Source organism: Rattus norvegicus, chromosome 1 (assembly GCF_021556685.1).
Source record: "Rattus norvegicus strain SHRSP/BbbUtx chromosome 1, alternate assembly SHRSP_T2T, whole genome shotgun sequence".
NCBI lineage: Eukaryota > Metazoa > Chordata > Mammalia > Rodentia > Muridae > Rattus > Rattus norvegicus.
Window position 1 is genome coordinate 10,158,608 of NC_141534.1, and position 22,402 is coordinate 10,181,009.

Below are 22,402 nucleotides of genomic sequence, written 5' to 3' on the forward strand. Positions count from 1 at the left end.
TGAACACCTGTACCTCATTGTAGCATTTGAGTCTGTGCCCTCATTGAAATGTCTATGTGTAATGGCCAATTAATAAAGGCAAAACTGCCCAACTTCCTCTCCAGGAGGTAGGAGTCTTCATCAGAAATGCTGGCTGAAACACGTATTCTGCATGGAAAACAAGGAACTGGTGGGTGGTCAGGACAATGCAGCGGTTACAATACAAACCAGAGCAACTTTTAAAATAACCAGAAATCCTTGTGGAAAACACACCGTGCACGTCTGGAGATAAAATTATGAAAAGACTTGTGTTGGGTAAGGAGCTCCTCTGTAGAAAAGAAAGCCATTTTATGGAGTCTCAAAACAGCATTTGGGTTTGCTTGAAACACATCGACAAGGAAGCGATTGAAGAAAGGTGGAGAGAGCTCTGAGCTAAAGGGTAACAGCAGATTCCTGATAGAGGTAGAATAATGCATGTGGTTTTAAAATAAGGACAAAGATCTGGTACAATACACTTCTACTGGGAAACTGGAAGGCCATGAGCCACATTCCCACTTTAGGTTTCTGGGACTGATTTTTTTTTTTTTTTTAATTAACTTGAGTATTTCTTATATACATTTCGAGTGTTATTCCCTTTCCCGGTTTCCGGGCAAACATCCCCTCCCCCCTCCCCTTCCTTATGGGTGTTCCCCTCCCAACCCTCCCCCCATTTCCGCCCTCCCCCCAACAGTCTAGTTCACTGGGGGTTCAGTCTTAGCAGGATCTGGGACTGATTTTTAAGGGGAGTCTGAGTTGGGATTTTCCTGCCTCTGAGGTTCCTGACACAGAGAGGAAGGTGTGGCTATCCTAGAGCAGCTGTCTCTCACCAGAGCAGCCTGGAGCAGTGGGAAGTTTTACCCCTGAGGGCAGGGGGCTCACTCGTGGAGATCCCTAAGTTTATGAATCAAGATATAAAGTGTAAGTAATCACCACTTCCATGGCCACTCTGTCCTCTGCCCTACGTGCACTGTAAAATCCTGAAGATGTATGTAAGCTGGATAACAACACGTGCAGATTGGGATGCCCAATGTGAGGGTGGGGAAGGTGGGCCTGCCAGCCAGTGGTTAGGTCACTGAGAAGAATCTTCGCAAATTAGACGAGCGTTAGGCCTCAGGAAGTTGGTATGTTCAGAAATGACAGTCTTAGCCCAGTCCAGGCTGCACCATAAAAGGAATTCTGGCAGTTAGATAAAAGCCTGCATTCCTCAGGAACTTGTGAAACAGGTTCTCACAGAAAGGTGCTCTCAGCTCCAACACCACACCATGCCTGCTCTGCTGCTGCGCCTCCTGCCTTCGTCTGCCTTCGTGGTCGTGCGGTCGGTCGTGGACTAAGCCTTTGAAACCGTAAGCTCCTCTAAGAAACCCTTTCTTCTCTGAGTTGCTTTGGCCATGGTGTCTTATCCCAGCTATAGAACAGTAACTAAGACAGTCTCCATCTCCCTGTCGTGTAGTCTTGAAAGCAAAAAGCAAGCAGTCTTCTCACAGCCTGTCAAGAGATAAGCATGAGGCTAAAGCCACAGGGACCAGATTTGTCTGCTGAGATCCTGAGTCTTGAGCCTAAAGTCAGAAACGGCAGTTGAAATTCACTCCCTTTGGTTCTAATCGCTCACAGATGAAGTCAAGGCTTTTGTTGCCACAAAACCCCCAGAGTTCGCAACTTCCTGAGCTTTCTTACCCTGGTTCCTGTGCTTCCCCTTCACCTCTACGAGCGCATTAGCCACTCACAGTAAACATACTTTCACCATGCATGGTCCAGAATCTGTTTACATTGCTTGTAACAGAAAAACCCTGACCAATTCAGCAACTTCTCGGTACACTGGGGTCATCTAGCACATGGGTTAGTGTATCTGTAAAGGTGAAATGTATATTGTGCATGATATATAAATGGATATGTGCATGTACATGACTACATACACACAGATATGTATGGGAGGAGAGGTAGATGATATATTCTCTCTCTCCATATATATGGATCGCACACACTCACGTGCAAAAGAATGGGGTGTGGAAGAGAGAATGGAAGTTTAGATCAAGACAAAACTATCAGTTTGTGGAAGGTCTTTTTGACTTGCCCTAGTAGGTTAATAAGAAAAATATACAAAATCAATGGCATATTTCCAGCTTCACTAATTCCTCTCTGTCAGACCATTAGTTTTGTTGCTTGTTTGGTTGTTATCGTTTTATTATGTCACCACAGATGCATCCTGGGTGTCCACTGAGAAGCAGCCCTTATCCACACAGTCTGTGGCACATTTCTTAGTCTTCTATTCCGTCAGACTCTCTAGCCTTGACTTGTTATCCCACTCAGGATTGTAGAAACATATTTGTGGAAGAGACTGAAAGACTTTTTTTAAATCAAGACTTAATTAACAATGTTAAAGATTAGAAAAATGAAATGATTAGATAAGATGACCCTACAAAGTTAAAGGTAAATTGATACGAAAAGCCCACGTCTCGTGACTTTAAATCCTAGCGAATAAATCCCACCACCTCTGTGTGTGTGTGTGTGTGTGTGTGTGTGTGTGTGTGTGTGTGTGGTGTGTGTGTGTGTGTGTGTTGTGTGGTATGAATGTTCGCATATGTATATGGAGTTACACTTGGCCATGCAGGCTCTCATGGAGGCCAGAGATTTCATGTTTTCTTGAATCACTCCCAGCTTTGTTGTGGTTTTAGCTTTATTTTTTCTCATTTTTAATTATGTATATATGCATGTCTGTGTGTGGCTAGGTGTATGTGAGTACAGGCACCCTCAGAGGCCAGAGTCATTGAAACCCTTCAAACTGGAGCTACAGTAGTTGTGAGCTACCTAACATGAATGCCAAGAGCAAAATGTAGGACTTTTAGAAGAGAAGTACACATTACTTAACACTGAGCCATCTCTCAAATATATATATACATATATATATATATATATGAAGTATATGTATAAATATACAAGAATATTTATAACAATAATTATTATAGGCTACCAACTGAATCTAGAGCTTGTGTTTTAGGTTAAACTAAATAGCCATAAAGCTTTCAGGAGCTATCTGTTTCCACTCACCAAGAATAGGGATTGAAGACTCATGGAGCTATGCCTAGCTTTTTTGCAGTTCTGGGTCCTACAATCAGTCCACATGTTTGCTTATACAGCACACAACTTACTCACTGAGCCACTTCCCCGATCCACTAATTAATTTCATATGTCCATGCTTTATCATCTAGAAATCTAAACATATGGCTTGATAGCAAGCATTATTAGTTTTGTTTTGGAAGAATGAGCCTTGTTATGAGCACACCCATCCCCACAGCGTAAGCTAAGTGTGATGGTTTAAACCTATCATCCTAGTACTTGTGAGTTCAAAACCAACATGGCCAATGTATTGAGGTATCAGTTTAGGAAGCCTATTAAAAATATAAGCAAACAAACAGATTAATAATAAATTATGTTATCTAAGGTTTTATTCATTACCAGTGTGTGTGTGTGTGTATGTTTGTGTGTGTGTATATGTGTGTGTGATGTGTATGTGTGTGTGCGTGTGTTTGTGTGTGTGTATGAGTGTGTGTGTGTGTGTGTGTGTGTGTGTGTGTGATGTGTACAGGGAGACATTCATGCACACTGTATGCACTACTGCAGTATGGGTGTCGAGGCCAGAGTACAAGTTAATGGAATTGATCCTCTTCATTCAACTTTTGTGGGGGTTCCAAGGGTCGAACTCAGGTCATCAGACCTTTGAGATCTGTCTTAATCTACTAAACACTTCTCAAACCCAATCAATAGTTTTGTTAGAACCCACTCACAATGGGATTGTTGGCTTCATCTCTCCTTTCCGCCCTCCCAGTAGCCTACTAGCATGCTGGGAACACCGAGACAGCAGGTGGAGCATCTTTCATCAGGTGCACAGACAGACAGCCCTTCCACCTCAGGAGATGTGTAAGGACACGATTGTCAAAGTTCAGGATACCAGATACTAAAGGCCACCCCCTGTGGTTTCTGAAAGTCGAAGAATTGCTGAATTGATCTCTTTTCCAAATCGTAGTGGTCTATATCTTCCCTCTTCCCCAAATCTATGAAGATCTAATGAAAAGCCTAAAGTCTAAAAGGCTTCTCTGCGGCTGAACTTTGAAATGTCATTGAGAGTCCTTGTTAGCTGAGAGTACATACACGTCTCACGAGGCTTGCCAAAATGCTTAGGAAAGGAGGGTGTGACTTGCTTCAGATTTTGCCCAAAGCTCTATCCTGATTCAAAATTGAGTTCTTTCCATGCCTTACCCTTCAGAATGGAGTCATGTTTTCTTGTTTGCTCATTTGTTTTCAGAAATATACTCTAGATGTTTTAAGATATTCTTATTTTTAACTGTATGCATGTGCGTGTGCTCTGAGTATATGTGTATGCACTTCATGTGTGCAGAAGCCAGAAGAGAGCTTCAAGAACTAGAGTCACCGATGTTCGCGAGCCGTCCCATATCGATGCTGGGAACTGGACCCAAGATCAGTGAGTGCTCTTAACCCCTGCACAAGCAGTCTCTCAAGCCCAGAAACATCCCAGCTTAGAACTTTTGTTTTGGATGCCCTGGCTGTAGAAGAAAAGGATCAAACAAACTCACCATGGAATAGAGAGATTCAAGAGCTGTCATCACCACTGACAAATGTACATTTTTGTGATATTGTTTGGGGTGTCTAAGATTAGAACAGTACTGAGACTAGGCTGCTCTGTTATTTATGAAAAAGACTGCCTTTTTCAAGAGGAGCAGAAACTATCCATAGGGAAATTGTGACCTTTTAGACAGAGGAAGACAGGCTCGTATTTTAAACATCAGCATGAGTACCCTTGACCAGGAAAGTTAAATAACAAAGCCTTGCCCGAGGTGCGCACTGTTTTAGCTAGACCTAGTCTTGCTATGTTGATCCTTGTGGCTTGACTATAAGGCATGGTGTTTTATTCATTTTAACAGCTATCCCATGAGTAGGAGTTCTTGTTACCTCCATGGTAGAATTGAGAATGTTTCCTTGATAATCTCTTACTGGAGTGTTAAAGAGCCAGGTTTTTTTACAAAAAAAAAAAAAAAAAATAGGGGCCAGCAAAATGATTCACCGGGCAAAGGAGCTTGATGCCAAGACTGAAGACCTGAGTCAGATTCCCCAGAACCCCATGGATGATATGAGGAGATAGATGACTCACAGAGCAGTTCTTTAGCCTCCATACACTCACGTGACACGCTGTAATGCCTCCCACAAATACAATTAATAAGATGCCATTTAAAATGTTTTTCTATTTTGTGTCTGTGGGCGTTGGATCTGTGGACTTATCAACCTTTCCTCCCACTCCGTTTTTGTGACAGAGCTACTTCTGGTTTGATAAGCCACGCTGGACAACCCGTAAGCTTCTGGGGCTTCTCCTCCCTCCCTACTACTTCACCATAGGAGCACGAGACTGCAGACCTGTGTTCCCATGCCTGTTTTTGTACGTATGTGTGTCACATGTGTGTTCCCACGCTTATTTTTGTGTGTGGCTTCTGGGGATTTGAACTCAGATCCTCACACTTCCCTGGCAAGTGCTTTATGCCCTGATCCAGCTCCCTAGCCTTCAGAACGAACCTTTAAACACAGACCTTGTCCAACCAAACAACAGAGCCTAAATCCATATACTTATTACATAAATAACAAAAAGCTCTGAAAAAGATGCAAATTGCAAAATATATATTCACTGGTGCCGGGTCCATTTTTAGATGTGGATTATGCTTTTCCACTTGTTAGTTAAATAAGGTATAATTCATTTTTCTGAGCTTGCACTTGCTCATCTATAAACTATTAATTACAAAAGTAAGGATGCACACAGATATTATTAAGATTAATAAGAAAAATAAAACCAATGTGCAGCACTTATTCCATTATTTCATTCTCCTTTCTTGAAACATTACTATACAGCCCTCAGCAGCCTACGGGACTGAAAGCAGGACTAAAGGAGAATGCCATGCTAATAATCCAGAGGGAAAGAGAGCACACACACTTCGCAGTGCCTCCCCATTTTCCCCATGGGCATGATGCTATGTGACATCCATATGACTGTTGTTGCATTTTTGAATGAAGTGTAGAGACAGCGGCTCTGAATCTGGAGGTGGGCCCTGTAGCACAGAGGTATATAGAAGAGGGGTGTGCCTAGGGTTTGATGCTATTATAACAACAATTGTGAAGTCCCTTAACCACAACCTCAGTGTCTAGCAGGAGAGTTTCAGGGTATGACTTAGTTGATTTGTATGGCCCTTTGGTCCTTGGGACTTTTTCTAAGCCATGGTTTGTTTTTTCATTAGTTCCTAAGGTTAACCTAACAACTAAGCAGGCCCATGTGGGTTTTCTTTGAAGAAGGCTAGACAAAAAGAGAAGTCCTAGGTGATTTCTAGTTCAGTGCATATCTAGAATCGACAGAAAATGGTTCTTCCTGGAACCTTTTGCATTAAAGGCCTTGAGGAAAAGACTTCGCTCTTGTCTTTCATAGTTTCTTTGTCATGCCAACAAGAACTGTAGCTCATTACTCAATTTACTAACAAGGGATGGTCTCAAGGGATGGGCTAGCGGCCTTAGTCAGACTTATGAGAACCAAGGAGAGGTTGCTGAAGTATAATGAGTGGGGGATAAATTGTTTTCTGCCCATTTGTGTGTCTTTTTCTAATCGAAGAAAGAATTTCACATGTAAGGATTGGGGGCAATCTTAAAATGGGCTCCCTGAAAGCATAGAGTTCACAAAATGCCTCTTGAAAATGAGAGAGGGAAAGAGTAATGAAGAACTGAATTTGCTTTATAAGTTATCTTCACAAACTTCAAGATAACTTCTCAGGAATCATCGTGGAAATGCAAACTAGAAGCTACAGGAGACAAAGCTTACACTTGTTAGAATGGCTACCCTCATAAAATAAGAAACCGACGAAAGTTCAGAGGGTGAGGAGAAAAGGGAACACTTGTACACCACTGTCAGAAGTGGGACTTGGCCTGACCGTGATGGAGGTCCCTCAAAACCCTAAAAGCTCTCGGATGTAGTAATAGCACTTCTGGGTACACAGTCAAATGAGCGGGAGTCTTTCCGTGGGAGGCTAGGCGAGTAGCTCAACAGTAAAGCATGCCCATGAGTTCGATTCTCAGTCCCAGAAAAAGTCATTGCCAAATTGAAAGATGTCTGTCTACCTATGCTTGCAGTGTGATCCACAAAACATGCAATCAACCCAAGCAGTCATTATAGGTGAGTAGATGTGTCCCATATACACAGTAGAATCTATTCAGCCTTCAGAAATCATGTCACTTCTGACAGCAGGACTAACCTCAATGACATGCGAAGTGAAATAAACAAGGACAAGGCAGGAAAATCGAAATGCTTCGTGATCTCTCTTACATATATGGTCAAAACAAAGAAATGAACAAACAGACAGACAACAGCACCAAAAAAAACAAACACAGCAAACCACCACAACAAAAAATTACGGAAGCAGAGAGCAAAATATTGTTTAACCAGAGCCAGGGAGGTGGTGGCAGGGAGGGCAGAGACACAGGCTGACGGAAACGCAGGTCAGTTGCACAAGTGAATGTGTTTTTGACATGATTATACAACATGGGGTTACAATCAATAATAATGTATTATATAGTGGAAGTCTGCTGAGAGTGGACTTTATTTGTTCTCCACACAGAAAGGAAAGATGATTGACATTCTAATTAGCTTGTTTTAATTCTTCGATAACATGCATCTATAGCATATACAGAGAGAGTTTTCCTGACTATGTCATGACATAGGTATTCTCTAAGTTTGACAAGTGCATAAAATCTTCTAGAACCTTCCTAATATTGCAACACTTTAATACAGTTCCTAATGCTGTGGTGATCGCCAACCATAAAATTATTTTGTTGCTACTTCGTAACTGTAATGAATCATACTGTAAATAATTTGGAAACAAAATTTTGTCAAAGGGGTCACATTATTTGCAGTTTTACATTATTAGCCCCAAGAAATAAAAATTTATGTTATTTATAAATGCTTATGGCTTGGACGTCATTGAGACATCTAGTTTCTGTTCACATTTAATGGGTGAATCGATGACGTAGTTCCCTCCACAGTCGTGCATCCTGAACAATCTTAAACCTCTCTTGTGAAAGAGATAAACTTGCATGTGGTAATCCCAGGCTTCTTGTACTTCCTCTTTGGTTTTGTGTGACTGCAATGCAATGGTGTGCACAACTTGGTGAACACAGAGCTAAAACAACCCAACCAAGACAGAAGAGTAGTGAAAGAGTTATCATCTAATCAACACGGAGAGCACAGAGTCCTTGCCAAAGCCATGTTCTTCTCCAGGGCAATGCGGAAGCTCTCCTCAGGGAGCATATGCATCTATATCACAGTTGCTCTCTTCTGGTGTGTGCTGAGATTAAAGTTATGCAAAGAAATAGATAGGCAAGAGTGCTTCTGGGCATGTTCAGTATGCTCCATAAAGTTTTGGTGAAAACTAAGGAAAAGGTACTTTGAAGGTATGTTACCATGGAAGTCTACCCTGCTGCAGATGCCTGATCGGTTCAGCAGCATCACAATGGTTGTAATGGACTGAGTGCTGTGCAAAATCACAGTGTGCTTTGCAATTTGCATGCACCTGCACTGAAAGGGCAGTCATTTATGAATCGCTGTTGCCAAAGTATGCAGGAATGTGGAAAATATAGCACTTATATGCGTAATTTTCTTTCTATCTAATCTTTCTCTTTTCTATTCAAATGAATAAGATATAATCTGCAGTAGGGCTGCATAAACATTTTATAAAAATCAGCATGTTTGACTCTTGTTTCTTCCCTGCCACCCATATAGTGCTAAGGAAATATGTAACATTGGATTTCCTCTCAGGTATCTGTGTGTGTGTTTAACTTAATTTTATTGTCCTGGCCTATTGCTCTATTGAAATGGCATCTCACGATGTTGTCAAAGCTGATCTCACACTCTAAGGACTGAGTAATGCTCCCACTTCTGATTTTTGAGTGGCTGGAATGGTAGACATGGGCAATGCATCTGCCCTTGTTATGTTTTAGTCACAGGGCATGGTAAGAGCTATAATCAACTGGTGTGGGTTAGCTATCTGCCCTTGGCTACCAGCATTGCCTGAGACCTTGATGAGCTGTTCTGACCAAGGTTCTCAAGTTGATAGCTAGTGACACAGAGTTTGAAGGTGTCATTTGCTATCCCTGAAACTGTGGTGAGTTATGGTCAGCACTTTTTTCTATCACTCAGAGATCTTGGTGATGTGGCTGACAAGTTCAAACTGGCACTCTACCCTCTTTACAACATCTTGAGCAACAGGACTCAGAGAAGCCAGTGCTGAGAAGAAATCTGGTGGGTCTCATACTCACAGGCCAAGGTTAATTGCACAAGGAAGGCTTGGGTTGATGGTACTGCAGTTGTATCAATAATGTCTCTGTAATGAAAATTTCATGTTACATTTGCCAACAGAAGAGGTGACAGCCTCAGTTTGCCTATCTTGAAGTAGAAATTCTAGATATTTATAAAAGGTCTGAATATTTGTGTCACTTTGCCTAATGAATAAGATTATTGAAGGTTTGGAATTCTGACCTTAAAAAGTAATAGTTGTAAAAGGAAGCTTAAGTTTCTTATTCATCAAATCGAGATTTTAAATTTTGGAGTTGAGCACAAAGCAGATTTATCTCTGGTTTTTGTGTTAGTATAAAGGTAACATCAGCAATATTACAAATATTATATTATAAATATTATAAATATATCCAAACCACTCACATTTAGCAGTATGTTTTATACATTTATACTATTCTGTCTGTATCATGATTTGGAAAATATTTGAAAGCAATACTTTAAAGGTGTAATTTTCAACCAGCAGCTATCTGTATTTGGCAGATAAAATGTGCAACTTTCAGTAATACTGAAAACTAGAAGAACATGAGTAAAATTCTGCATTTTAGATCTCTTGAGTAAGCATTAATGATCCTCCCATTTCCACCCCCCACAAGAGTTTCAGAAAATTGTACATTCTAAGACCTTGGTAAGTATGTCTTGTTTCATTGATGGTTGAAGAACAGTTGGATAGATACCTACAACCACACTGGTAAAGATGTCCAGGCATCCTTCGCCATCGTCAGCCAAAGTATATTTGAAGTCTTATTTTTCCCCATATGGTTCCCATACGCTTGCCCCATTTGTGAAACAAAGAAAGGTTTAAAAATACATTGAACTTATAGAAAAGCAAGGAAGAAAGATTCTGTAGAACACTGGGCAGGGAAAATTGACAGGTCTTACAAGAAGACATGGATATGTTTCTTTCTTACATAAAAAGGGAAACAAGCAAGGCAAATGTTAGCGATTTTTACAGAGACGCATTGGGAAATCACACTAGCAACCCGGATGGCTGGAAAGGCTGCATGCAGCCTTCCACTCTTCTCTGGGAGGAAAATAATTGTTGTGTAAGGGAACTTGTCGATGCCTCACAAAGGCAAAGCCCTTTATGTATATACACTTTAAATAGGCAATTTCGTAACTCAGCATTATGACATTACACTGCCAAAGATACAAGAAAAACACATGTTCAAAGCGTTTATCCTTCAGAGTCATTCTTCCAGAGGAAAACTAGAAATGCCTTAGGGTTGCATCACAAGTGACTGTGCCAAGAACACAATGCAATTATTATAGAAATGAAAGATAGGATGAGTGATATTTATAGCCCATGGTATGATCTATAAAAACTTATGTGCAAAACTCAAAGTTGACTAATATGCGATATAATGCTACTGTTTATTGAAAAAAGAATATATAACCATCAAGGCATACCTAATATTTTAAAGAAGAGAATGGAAGAATAAATCTAAGTTATTTACTTTGAGTAATTTTCAATAAATGGGCTGGGAAACATGGATTATAAGGGGCAGATAGACTTCCTTGATTATGTCATTTACTTGTGAATTTGCTTTTAGAACAATGTATGTATTCAACATAATTACAAAATAAAATGTAAATGAACATAATTTTATATTAAACATAATTTCTTAAAATGTACCAATTGGTGGTATAACAATATCAACTTCAATTTATTGAAAGAGTTAAAACACAGTAGTTAATATAGTTGTAGAAGGCAGAGAGAGACAAATGTCTTGGTTTGTTTACAGAAATTACACATAATTGTGTTCTGTGAGACAAGTGGACTAAACTAGAAGAATAATTATATGATGTTTACATTTTAGTCTCCTCAGTGTCTTGGAAAAGAAGAATTCTTGGTGCTGGAGAAAAGCAAAAACTCCAGTAACCGTAAGGTAGTTGAGTACTTGTCAAAACACGGTTCTGAATTTGTACTGGACGTGTGGGAATTAACTTATGTTTTGTATCTGTATTCACTGAAAATGCCTAGAAATAATCAGTAGTAGAATAGTACCTCACAGTCTGGATTATGAGTCTTAGATAATACCTCTCGGTGAAAGGAATGTGTCTTAGAAGGACAGAAAGGTCTTAGGTGAGCAATGTTCAAGATGAGCTTGGAACTTGTAACCCAAAAGGTGGCAATGAACCCTCGAGGAACAGAATTAGGTCACAGGATGTAGCATCCTCTGCTACACAGAGATGGAGCATCCTCAAAAATAACTGCAATGGACGGAGGCACTTCAAGCATGCACACAGCCACCAGTTCTAGTAATGGTAAAACACGACTCATGGTGGGTCCACTAGAAAGGTTGCTATACAACTGATTGGTTTGAGAACTGTCGAATGGGGAAAATAAATACCCGATTTGCCTGTCATGTGAAAAAGTACACCCAAAACATGTCCATATAACATTGTAGAAAAGGGGAATATTTTTTCTTGAAGTGCCCCAGCCTTGGCTATGAGGAATATTGTATCAGGAGCTCTTTTTTGTTTTTTTAATTAATTAATTAATTAATTAATTAATTAATTTTAACTTGAGTATTTCTTATTTACATTTCGAGTGTTATTCCCTTTCCTGGTTTATGGGCCAACATCCCCCTAATCCCTCCCCCTTCCCTTCTTTGTGGGTGTTCCCCTCCCCATCTTCCCCCCATTACCACCCTCCCCCCAACAATCATGTTCACTGGGGGCTCAGTCTTAGCAGGACCCAGGGCTTCCCCTTCCACTGGTGATCTTACTAGGATATTCATTGCTACCTATAAGGTCAGAGTCCAGGGTCAGTCCATGTATAGTCTTTAGGTAGTGGCTTAGTCCCTGGAAGCTCTGGTTGCTTGGCATTGTTGTTCATATGGTGTCTCAAGCCCCTTCAAGCTTTCCAGTTCTTTCTCTGATTCCTTCAACGGGGTTCCTGTTCTCAGTTCAGTGATTTGCTGCTGGCATTCGCCTCTGTATTTGCTGTATTCTGGCTGTGTCTCTCAGGAGAGATCTACATCCGGCTCCTGTCTGCCTGCACTTCTTTGCTTCATCCATCTTGTCTAATTGGGTGGCTGTATATGTATGGGCCACATGTGGGGCAGGCTCTGAATGGGTGTTCCTTCTGTGTCTGTTTTAATCTTTGCCTCTCTATTCCCTGCCAAGGGTATTCTTGTTCCCCTTTTAAAGAAGGAGTGAAGCATTCACATTTTGATCATCCGTCTTGAGTTTCATTCGTTCTAGGCATCTAGGGTAATTCAAGCATTTGGGCTAATAGCCACTTATCACTGAGTGCATACCATGTGTGTTTTTCTGTGATTGGGTTACCTCACTCAGGATGATATTTTCCAGTTCCAACCATTTGCCTACGAATTTCATAAACTCGTTGTTTTTGATAGCTGAGTAATATTCCATTGTGTAGATGTACCACATTTCCTGTATCCATTCCTCTGTTGAAGGGCATCTGGGTTCTTTCCAGCTTCTGGCTATTATAAATAAGGCTGCTATGAACATAGTGGAGCATGTGTCTTTTCTATATGTTGGGGCATCTTCTGGGTATATGCCCAAGAGAGGTATAGCTGGATCCTCAGGCTTATCACCTTGTCCAGTATCAGGAACTCTTAATAGGTTTATGAATTGCAAAGCAAACAAGAACTACTAACTCAATTCCTCATTGGGAATAAATGCTAAAACAGCACTAATTGTATTATAAGCAGCCAAAAGTTACTTGAAACATATAAATTCCTAAGATTTAAAATCTTTTATACATTTAAAATCCTAAGAAAGATGTAAATATAGGAGAGAGGTACACAGGGATGAGGGGGACTTGATAGGGGTTGGAGGGAAACCATACAGGTTCAAACCATGTAAAATCCCAATCAGAGAAGGGGAAATGGAGAAACTAAGATCCACACCTTACCAAGAAGCTATTGGGCATGGATGCCTGCTGGAAAAGGAAAAAAAATCAGCTTTTTAACAGTGGAGTTACCAGGTAAATCAATTATGTTCCAGATCACTCCCCATGTCCAGGAATAGTTGGCCAACACAAAACACTCTGCATGTTTTATTGTGCACTTTTTTTGATTTGGGTTTTTTTTTTTTTGCCTTGTTTAGTTTTTGCTTGTTTTCGTCATTTTTTGGAGAGAGAGTGACAACAAAATTGGGTGGGTAGGGAGGTGCGAAGATCTGGGAGGAGTTGGAGAGGAATGTGTGGGTGAGAGTAACCAGACTACATTATATAAAGTGGGTATGGGATTATCAACGAAAAAAATTGATTAATAAAAAGTAAATGGAATAGTAAACTATTTAGTATGCCTACAAAAGTAGTGAGTAGGAGGAATTTAGAAATTACTTGACGGAGTAGATAAGCCATAAAAATTAGGTGCTTTAAAAAGGCAGTGTTCATTGTTTAAAAATTTCTATGGTGTGCTATAAACTCACAATGCTACAACATGTTCTCAGTCTTGTGGTAGCTACCCTTGGCCTATCATTCCACGTAAACTTATTCCTAAAATAGCTGCAGAGGAACCAAGTTAGTGTCTGTACCACTCACTGCCCAGAAAAACAGGCAAAGTAGGAGGAAAGGAGAGTTAAAGCTATGACTGTCCTCATGCCCATTGGTATCACCGCATCTTCGGTAGGGCTCCCTGTAATTATGATGATGTGAGACTTAAAAACTTATCTAATATATGTTCTCTTTCCCATTATCCTACCACTATAGTGGACACCAGAACACTAGTCATGCAAGTTGTACATAAAATTTGTGGTGTCTATTCTTGGCTGTCAACTTGACTATACTTGGAATTAACTAAAACCAAGATGACCTGGCACACATGTGAGGGATATTTTCTTAACTAAATAGTTTGAATTGGGAAGACCCGCTTCTTTTTTTTATTGGATAGTTTATGTATTTGCATTTCAAATGTTATCCCCTTCCCCAGTTCCCCTGTCTCCCAGTCCCCCTCCCCTTGCTTCTACGAGGATGCTTCCCCCCTCCCCCTCCCTCCCACCTCAACACCCTGGCATTCCCCTACACTTGGGAAAAGAGCCTTCACAGGACCACCAAGGGCTTCTCCTCCTAGTGATGCCAGATAAGGTTATCATCCTCTGCTACATATGTGGCTGGAGCCATGGATTTCCCCCACTCCATGTGTACTCTTTGGTTGGTGGTTTAGTCCCTGGGAGCTCTGGGGAGGTCTGGTTGGTTGATACTGTTGTTCTTCCTATGGAGTAGCAAACCCCTTCAGCTTGGAAGACCCACTTCTAATCCAGATCTTTGAGGTGGGAAGATAAACCTTTAATTTGGTTCTTTTAATGTGGGAAGGTCCACTTTTTATCTGGACTGCACCTTCTGCTGGCAGCCTATATAAAAGACATGGAAGAAGGAAGCTTGCTCTTTCTCTTTTAGTCTGCTTGCCCTTACCTCACTAGCAAGCCCATATCTTCACTGATACCAGATTCTACCTCTTTAGGATTCTAGTGTATACTGACAAACACCAGAGACATACAGACTGGACTGGACAATTTCTGTATTCTTAGACCTTCCATTCATCGGCAGCCATTTTTGGATTAGCTGGACCACAGCCATTAAGCCACTTTAACAAATCCCATCTTAATAATGAGAGATCCTTTCTATAATTTCTGTTAGTCTAGAGAATCTTGACTAATACAAAACTCAATATTGAAAGTCCACAGTGGAGAGTTTGAATTGTCCAACCAGAAGCCAAAGTAATCATTTAGAAGTTTTTCACGTGATTCTAATGCAAAAAGGGATATGAAAAGAACTACATACAAACCAATAAAGTACTAATAAAGTAACAAATGCATTAGATCGTGACTAAATACTGCAGTATGCTGTTGATATATTATCATTTCTTATGTTTGCCAAAACAAGGAAAGGTCTGGGAGGCACAAGAGTAAACACAAACAGAGTCTCATTTCCAAAGAGCTCTAGAACATTTCTATTTGTTACCAAGGCAAAGACAGAAAAACTAAAAGAGTATTTATAAATTCTTCCTCTATTGGAAGATGTGAAAATGGACCTCCCAGATCTTGCTGCTGGGAGGGACTTTGGTTTTTGCACCTCCCCTACCCTGTACATCTACCCCCATGGTTTCCTAAAAGTCAATGAATGAACACCATGAAGGGTTCACAGCCAGAGTGACTGAGCTTCATGAACGGTAACTTTGCCTCAAGGATTCAGAGAAATACACAGTCTCAAGAACTCAGAGAACCATATGTCCTGCCAGGAGCCTCTGTCTGTCTACACTGGTCTCCTTCACAAGGGTCATCTCTGTTCAATAATGTGTACACTTCTTCCCTATTGTCCCTTCCATGTACCCTGTGAAACACTTACCCTACCCTCTCTTGCACTCTCTGTTACCTAGAGATCTAAAAAGAACTAACATATTCCTGTCACCCCAAAACCAATATGTCCCATAGTGTTGTTGTTTCCTTGGGAGAGAGAAAAGAACTGGCCTTTGAAGAGAGGATAAGAAATGATAAGTTGCTGGAGAAGGTGAGGTAGGGGTGGTAGTCAGGAACGGTGTCCTCAGACCTGAATTAGCAAAGCAAAACTCCAGGGGAAGGTTTGAAAACAAAATCCAGTGCCTGAAGCTTTAGAGCAGTGGTCCTCAACCTTTCTCAGCCTATGACCCCTTAATGTTGTTCCTCATGTTGTGTTGATTTCCAATCATAAAATTATTTCTGTTGCTACTTCATATCTATAATTTTCTTACTGTTATGAATCGTGATAAAATATCTGATATGCAGGATGTCTGATATGTGACCCCTGGAGGGGTTGTGGCCCACAGGTTAAGGACTATTGCTCTAGAGAAACATATCCTGGGAGTAATACTGATAGAGACTTGGAATGAAGGTGGGAAATTTTTCAATCAATAATTACCCGATGGTTATTTGAAAGTATATAGTCTATACTGTAATTGCACCACTCAAAGAAAAGTGATCAGCTCACTCCTCAGTATGGTTAGCAGTCAGCATGAAATTTCATTTCTTCACTTCTCTGAAATGCCTACTACTAGGACAGTTCGTGCTCTGCTGCGCTCCTAAATTTCCTCCCTTAAATTTAAACCGTGGCTGGGAATCCAACGTGCATCATGCATGTTATTTCATTCACAATAAATACATTTTCAGTTTGTTTCATAAGGATTCTATGATGCTTTGTATATGCTCAGCCCAGAAAATAGCAGGATTACAAGGTGTGGACCTGTTGGAGTAGGTGTGTCACTGTGGGTACGGGTTACAAGACTCTCATTCTAGCTGCCTGGAAACCAATATTATTCTAGCAGCCTTCAGATGAAGATGTGGAACTCTCAGCTCCTCCTGCACCGTGCCTACTTGGATACTGCCATGTTCCTGCCTTGTTGACAATGGTCAGAATCTCTGCACCTGTAAGCCAGCCCCAATTAAATGTTGTCTTTATAAGACTTGCCGTGGTCATGGTGTCTGTTCATAGCAGTAAAACCCTAACTAAGACATAATCGGAATAGGAAATAACTGAGTGTACATGTTCAGCATTAACATTTTGCTTATATTCGCTTCAAATTTCTAGATTAGTATTTCCCTCTTCCTGTTCATTTCCCCCACACAACAGTTGAAGGTGCAAGTTTCACACAGGTTTTCTAGCTGCATGAAGTGGCAAACAGAAATTACCTATGTTTAGTGTCTCATGTGATGCTTTGATGTGTGTATCCATTGCAAAGTAACGTCTGTAGTGAAGTTACTAACACATCCAACGATTAATGGATTTACCTGTGTATGGTGAGAAAAAGATGGACTCAGCAAATCAAACTTACAACGTGTAGTATACTGTCACTAATTGTAATTACTACTGCTTCACTTTAGAGGTGGAGAACTCTTTGACCAACCTCTGTGCCCTTTGACGAGCATGTCATTTGCTCCTGACTGGTGGCACACTTTCTTACTCTGCTCTTTTTTTTCCTATGAGGTTGAGTTTTTTAGACTCCATGTTGGTGATCATGCATGTTTGTACTCCCATGATTATTGTATTTTACATACCATAGCATCCTCCAGGTTTTCCCATATTATACCAATGGCAAAATTTCTCTTTTTTAAAGGTTAGCAGTATCCCATGTGTTGGATTGCATGATAGTATAGTGTGTGTATTCATGGAAACATATATACATCATGGCTCATACACACATGTTTCTGTATACACACCATTCATCAGTCATCGGCATCTAAGTGGTTATGCAGTTTGGCAATTGTGAACAATGCCGCAGTGTGCATGAGAGTGCAGATATCTCCTTGATGTAAGAATTTTATTTCCTTTAGCTACATGTCCAGCAGCTGAATTGCTGGCAGTTCGGGCACTTACATGTCTCCATATTTGTGCACATATGAATACATATATATGTATTATTGCTTTTTACATTTAATATAAAAGTGCTAAGTCAGGGGTGATGTGCCAAATGCATTTTGCAAGCTGAACTGTCCCTTAGCTTCATATTTAGAAATTTACTCATGACTTACATGGATCTAGGTGTAATGGCCGCAGGAATGATACTGAACGAAAAATAGAAACTCTACTTATGCATTTGTTTTTGCACTGAGTTTCCTCCCATTTCCAACATTATGCTGCAGATATCCTTAAGCTGCTTCCTTGTGTGTACGTAGAAGAGCGGAAGTATCATGCAGTGTGGGGTAAGCATCTCCATTTTTCCTTTCTCAGTGGCTCTGTGACCTGGAACTCCTGCCACATGTGCTGGGGTTGCATCATGGTTCGTTCTGTCCTTTGGCTACCTGCCAGCTTATAACACAGAGCAGAAGGAACTGCTGAAGGTGCTTGCTTCATCAGGGTTCTGTGGAGCTGTTGCTAATACACTATTTCAACCAAACGTTAAATGTTTTGGCACAGTAGGTACCTATGTTAGACTTTATAGTCTATTATCTACAATGAGTAGTCAGGGGGATCCCACATAGGTAGGAACTGAATTCATAAATAAATCAAAAACAAAACAAACAAAAGAACTGAACAAGCAAATGACCACAAGATCCTCCCAAGTAACCAAAGACACCTTGAGAAATAGGAACAAGGATAGAGGCATCGTAGCATCCTACTTTAAAATATACTATAAATAAATGAAGAGTCTAGAAAAAAATTGACATGTTGATTGTTAAACACTCAAGGGAAAGGGGGAGACAGACAGGGAGTTGGGAAAACCCCATATAGTACACAGTATTCATTTGGGTCCTTATCGTACTAAGCAAAATCAACCCAAATTGATTACAGAGGTAAATTTAAGACTTGAAACTCTAAACATACTAGAAGAAAACCCGAACGAGCCTTCATGACATCAGTGTGAACTGTCTCCCTCCCTCCTCTGACTCTCTCCTCTCTCTCTCTCTCTCTCTCTCTGTCTCGTGCGCGCGCGCGTTCTCTTGGTTTAATATAGGATTCCCCAAAGCATGGAGGATCTTATCATATTTAAAGTCTTATACATAGCCAAGGAAACAATCAACGGAGTAAAATGATATGGCATGGACAAAAATGCCTGCAGAGGTGATGCTTCTGATTATAACTGCTGTCTAAAATGTATAAATAACTCCAGTGGCTCAGTCTTAAGGGAGACAAACAACCTATTAAAATCCATGCGGGCAACTGGTTCCTGGCCCTGGGCTCGATGATAATGAAAAACTGATCAACGTCAGTAATCACTGGAGGGATATGCAGCATGGTGAGACAAGCCAATCAGAGCGAGTGTTATTAATAATTCCCTGAACAGCTTTGAAGAGGATGTGTAGGGACTGGTACTGGTACTTTGTATGCTGCTTGTGTTCATGTAGTAGTACAGCTAATGAAAAACCTTATACAGTTCCTTCAGAAACCTCCAGTTAGAACTACTGTAGGGGGGTTGGGGATTTAGCTCAGCGGTAGAGCGCTTGCCTAGCATGCGCAAGGCCCTGGGTTCGATCCCCAGCTCCAAAAAAAAAAAAAAAAAAAAAAAGAACTACTGTAGGAACCTGCGTAAGGTTTATATAATAACTCTTTCAACCACTCCTAGCTGCGATCATCAGTAGTTCACTAATCTCTGATTTCTGCCTGTGCAGTATACTTATGATAAGTAATTTGAACATTATACTCGGCTCTGCAGCGTATCTTCCTTACTGGGATGGACTTTCGGGAGAAAACTGATTGAGATTAGAGCCCTGTTTTAAAGTACAGCGTATCTTGCCAGACCGCCTTCCGAGAAGCAGTAGGCTCACGCAACCTTTCCCTTCCCCCAGCCAACTGTCTAATCGTCACTGTTCATTGTTAAATTTTCCTAGCCTGAGGGATATAAGGTATCTCTGGCTTCTGGGGCGCACTTTTCGAATGCTTATTTCGCTGAATGCTCCTTTCCCGTTTAGACCAAGTTTTCTACGATGTTATTTACTCCTGCATTATGGTGTTGGGAATGCGGGTGGGTCCTGTGTCATTTTCTTGTCACTTTAAAAACAGTTTATTTGGCATAAATATAAACTCTTTCAAACATTCCCTGCAATTATCACCTTCCCGCCTTATAATACTTTGTCATATGACACTGTTCAGATTTGAAACTTCCCAACAACTGAATTTCCAGTGTGAAGTAAGATCGCTCTAGGTTTCAGTTGTTACCCTGCAAGAGTATAAATAATATAGAATTTTCTTACATTCATAATCAAAATGAAATGCTTTAAATCAAGGCACTTCATTAGGAAATGTGCCTGAAGTATTGCAAGGCATATTGGGGATTATTTAAATGTTAAATAGGTCTTAAAATCTTTGCATTTTTTTGTCTTAACTTTTTAGATTGCTTATAAAAATAATACTTGGTGTACCCTCTTTAATTAAAGGGTGGAATGCAGTCTACTGACTTTTTTCAGTGTTCTTGTGTTCCTTTTTCCATTTCTTACCATTTCTGTGGGTTGATCGAACTCTTGTTCATTTCATGGTATCGAGAGCTGGTTTGGAACTTCTCTCAGGCTTTTACACTTCAGTGGTTGACTTGGGTTTCCTTGTTTACACAATCAGTCAGAAGCAAGTCACACAAGTGCCTCCCGAACTCTGCCTTGGCCTCATTGTTCTTCTATTTACTCAGTCTCAGACTTTAGGGTTAGCACACTCATTATGAGACTTTATGACGGCATTTTCAAACAAAATATGTTTTTGTTGCCTCTCCTTCCCCATCCCCACGTCCCCACATTGACCCTCGCACCCCTTTTTAAGCTTCCTGTTTTTTATGTCACGTGTCCTGCTTGTCCCCTCCTTCCACAATACTTCTTTCACCACTTGCATCATTTCTCATCAAGTTAACTTGTAATACATTCTGTTTTTCTACATGTTCCTTCTATCCCAAAACTATGAGAACATGGAAATATTTTATTATTTTCCTTTCATCTTTTTTTCTATATCCATGAGAATACTGGAATGTCTAACTTCTATTCATTCCCCCATTACCTCCTCCTAGCCCATCCTATAAGTTGGCAAATTAGAGCATATTTTGATGTTTAGGAATAACTGTTTTCATATAGATATTGTATGTCACCAAGGGGATGGTGAGTAGCTGTTTCCTCTGAATTGGAGCACTTACTGCTAAAGAGAAAAGGGAAACTCTGAAGATTTGGGAAAGGTAATGAAACTTAGAGGGCTCAGGAAGCTTAGACCATTACCGTATCCACAAGGCCCTGTCCTGAGGTCACAAAAGCAGTAAACAATTCGTGGGACGAACACATTCTTTAGAGGAGTTGCCCATAGGTTGTGCAGGGAACACCAACGCTACCCATGCTGTACCAACTCTTTCAAAGATGCTACCTTTGAGCCGTTCACGTTCCTTCTGCACATAACCCTGTTAATCCCAGTGGCTCACCAAGCTAGACTTGGATAGACTTATTTATTTGACCAGTACTTTCTACCCTGTCTAAAGTGAATGCTTGTTTGTCTCGGTCTCCCTAGGGAAAGTCACAAAACATACTTGTCTCCTAAACGGGGACAGATAGAACAAAAGTTGCATGTGCCCTGAAGTAAGGAATACTCCTGGGACTCATCTGACGGCAGGACATTTGTGGGAACAATCCAGATATGGCTTCCTTTCTGTGGTGGTTTGAGTAGGAATGACCCAATGGGATTATTCATATATTTGACTGCTTAGGCACTAGGGAGTGGAACTCTTTGAGTGGATTACTTGGGTCAAAGAATTTGTCGGAGGGAGGAAGTAGGGCACAGGGATTGGGGGGAGGTGCTTGAGGCTTTCAAAGCCAACTACCAGCCCAGTGGTTTGCCCCTTTCTCCCTTTCCACTGGATCAAGATGTTATTCTTTGCTAACTCTCCTTCATCATGCCTGTCTGCCTGATATCCTGTCCCTGTTGCTGTGTTCCCTGCCAGGATGATAATGGACTAGGTTTCTGAAGCTGTAAGAAAGTCCTGAAATAAATGCTTTCCGTTACAAGAGTTGCCACAGCTACAGAGCAGTGACAAGACCCTTTCTTTATATGGTTTGATATGGTATGCAGACTATACTTATCCTTTCCTATAGTGCTACTGCATGATGCCTGTTATGGATATGACTTTTGACCTAGGCCAATCAGTCTGAAAGCAGCACATCCTTGAAGGAAACGTTAGGTATTGCATGTATTTCCTACATGGTGTGGGATGGCATACTTCTCTGATGAATGGGTTCTGCCCCAGAGAGTCTCACCAATGAATCATAGACTTGAGAATACACTGTAGTCCCTGAGAGAAGCACGTGTATTAGATGCAACGGCTAACAGGGTGTGGTCATTATTCTGTGGCTTGATTGGTTTTTGAGAGAGGGTCTCCATATAACCAGGGACTCTTTAGGCTGGGCTGGCCTTGAACTCACAGAGCTCTGCCTGCCTCTCCCTTCCAAGTACTGTGAGTAAAAGAATGTGCCACCATTCCCAGCAGGAAAAGACTTTTAAATAAGAAATGACGATTCCCTCACAGTGTGCCCCGTGAGGCTGTAGGATAGGAGGTAGTTGAGACCAGGGTGCTTATTGTGAGAAACCAA

At 40.8% G+C, this 22,402-nt stretch overlaps 2 long non-coding RNA genes across 2 annotated transcripts in view; one reads left to right on the forward strand and one right to left on the reverse strand.

The window, feature by feature from the left end:
• The window catches only part of LOC148006840 (uncharacterized), a 43,334-nt gene that overhangs the window by 16,775 nt on the left and 4,157 nt on the right, over positions 1 to 22,402 (reverse strand). The window lies entirely within an intron of this gene.
• LOC108349488 (uncharacterized) lies at positions 365 to 8,022 on the forward strand. The gene is made up of 3 exons (XR_015649000.1): positions 365 to 1,361; positions 4,412 to 4,495; positions 5,343 to 8,022. It is a non-coding gene; the product is annotated as an uncharacterized LOC108349488 (long non-coding RNA).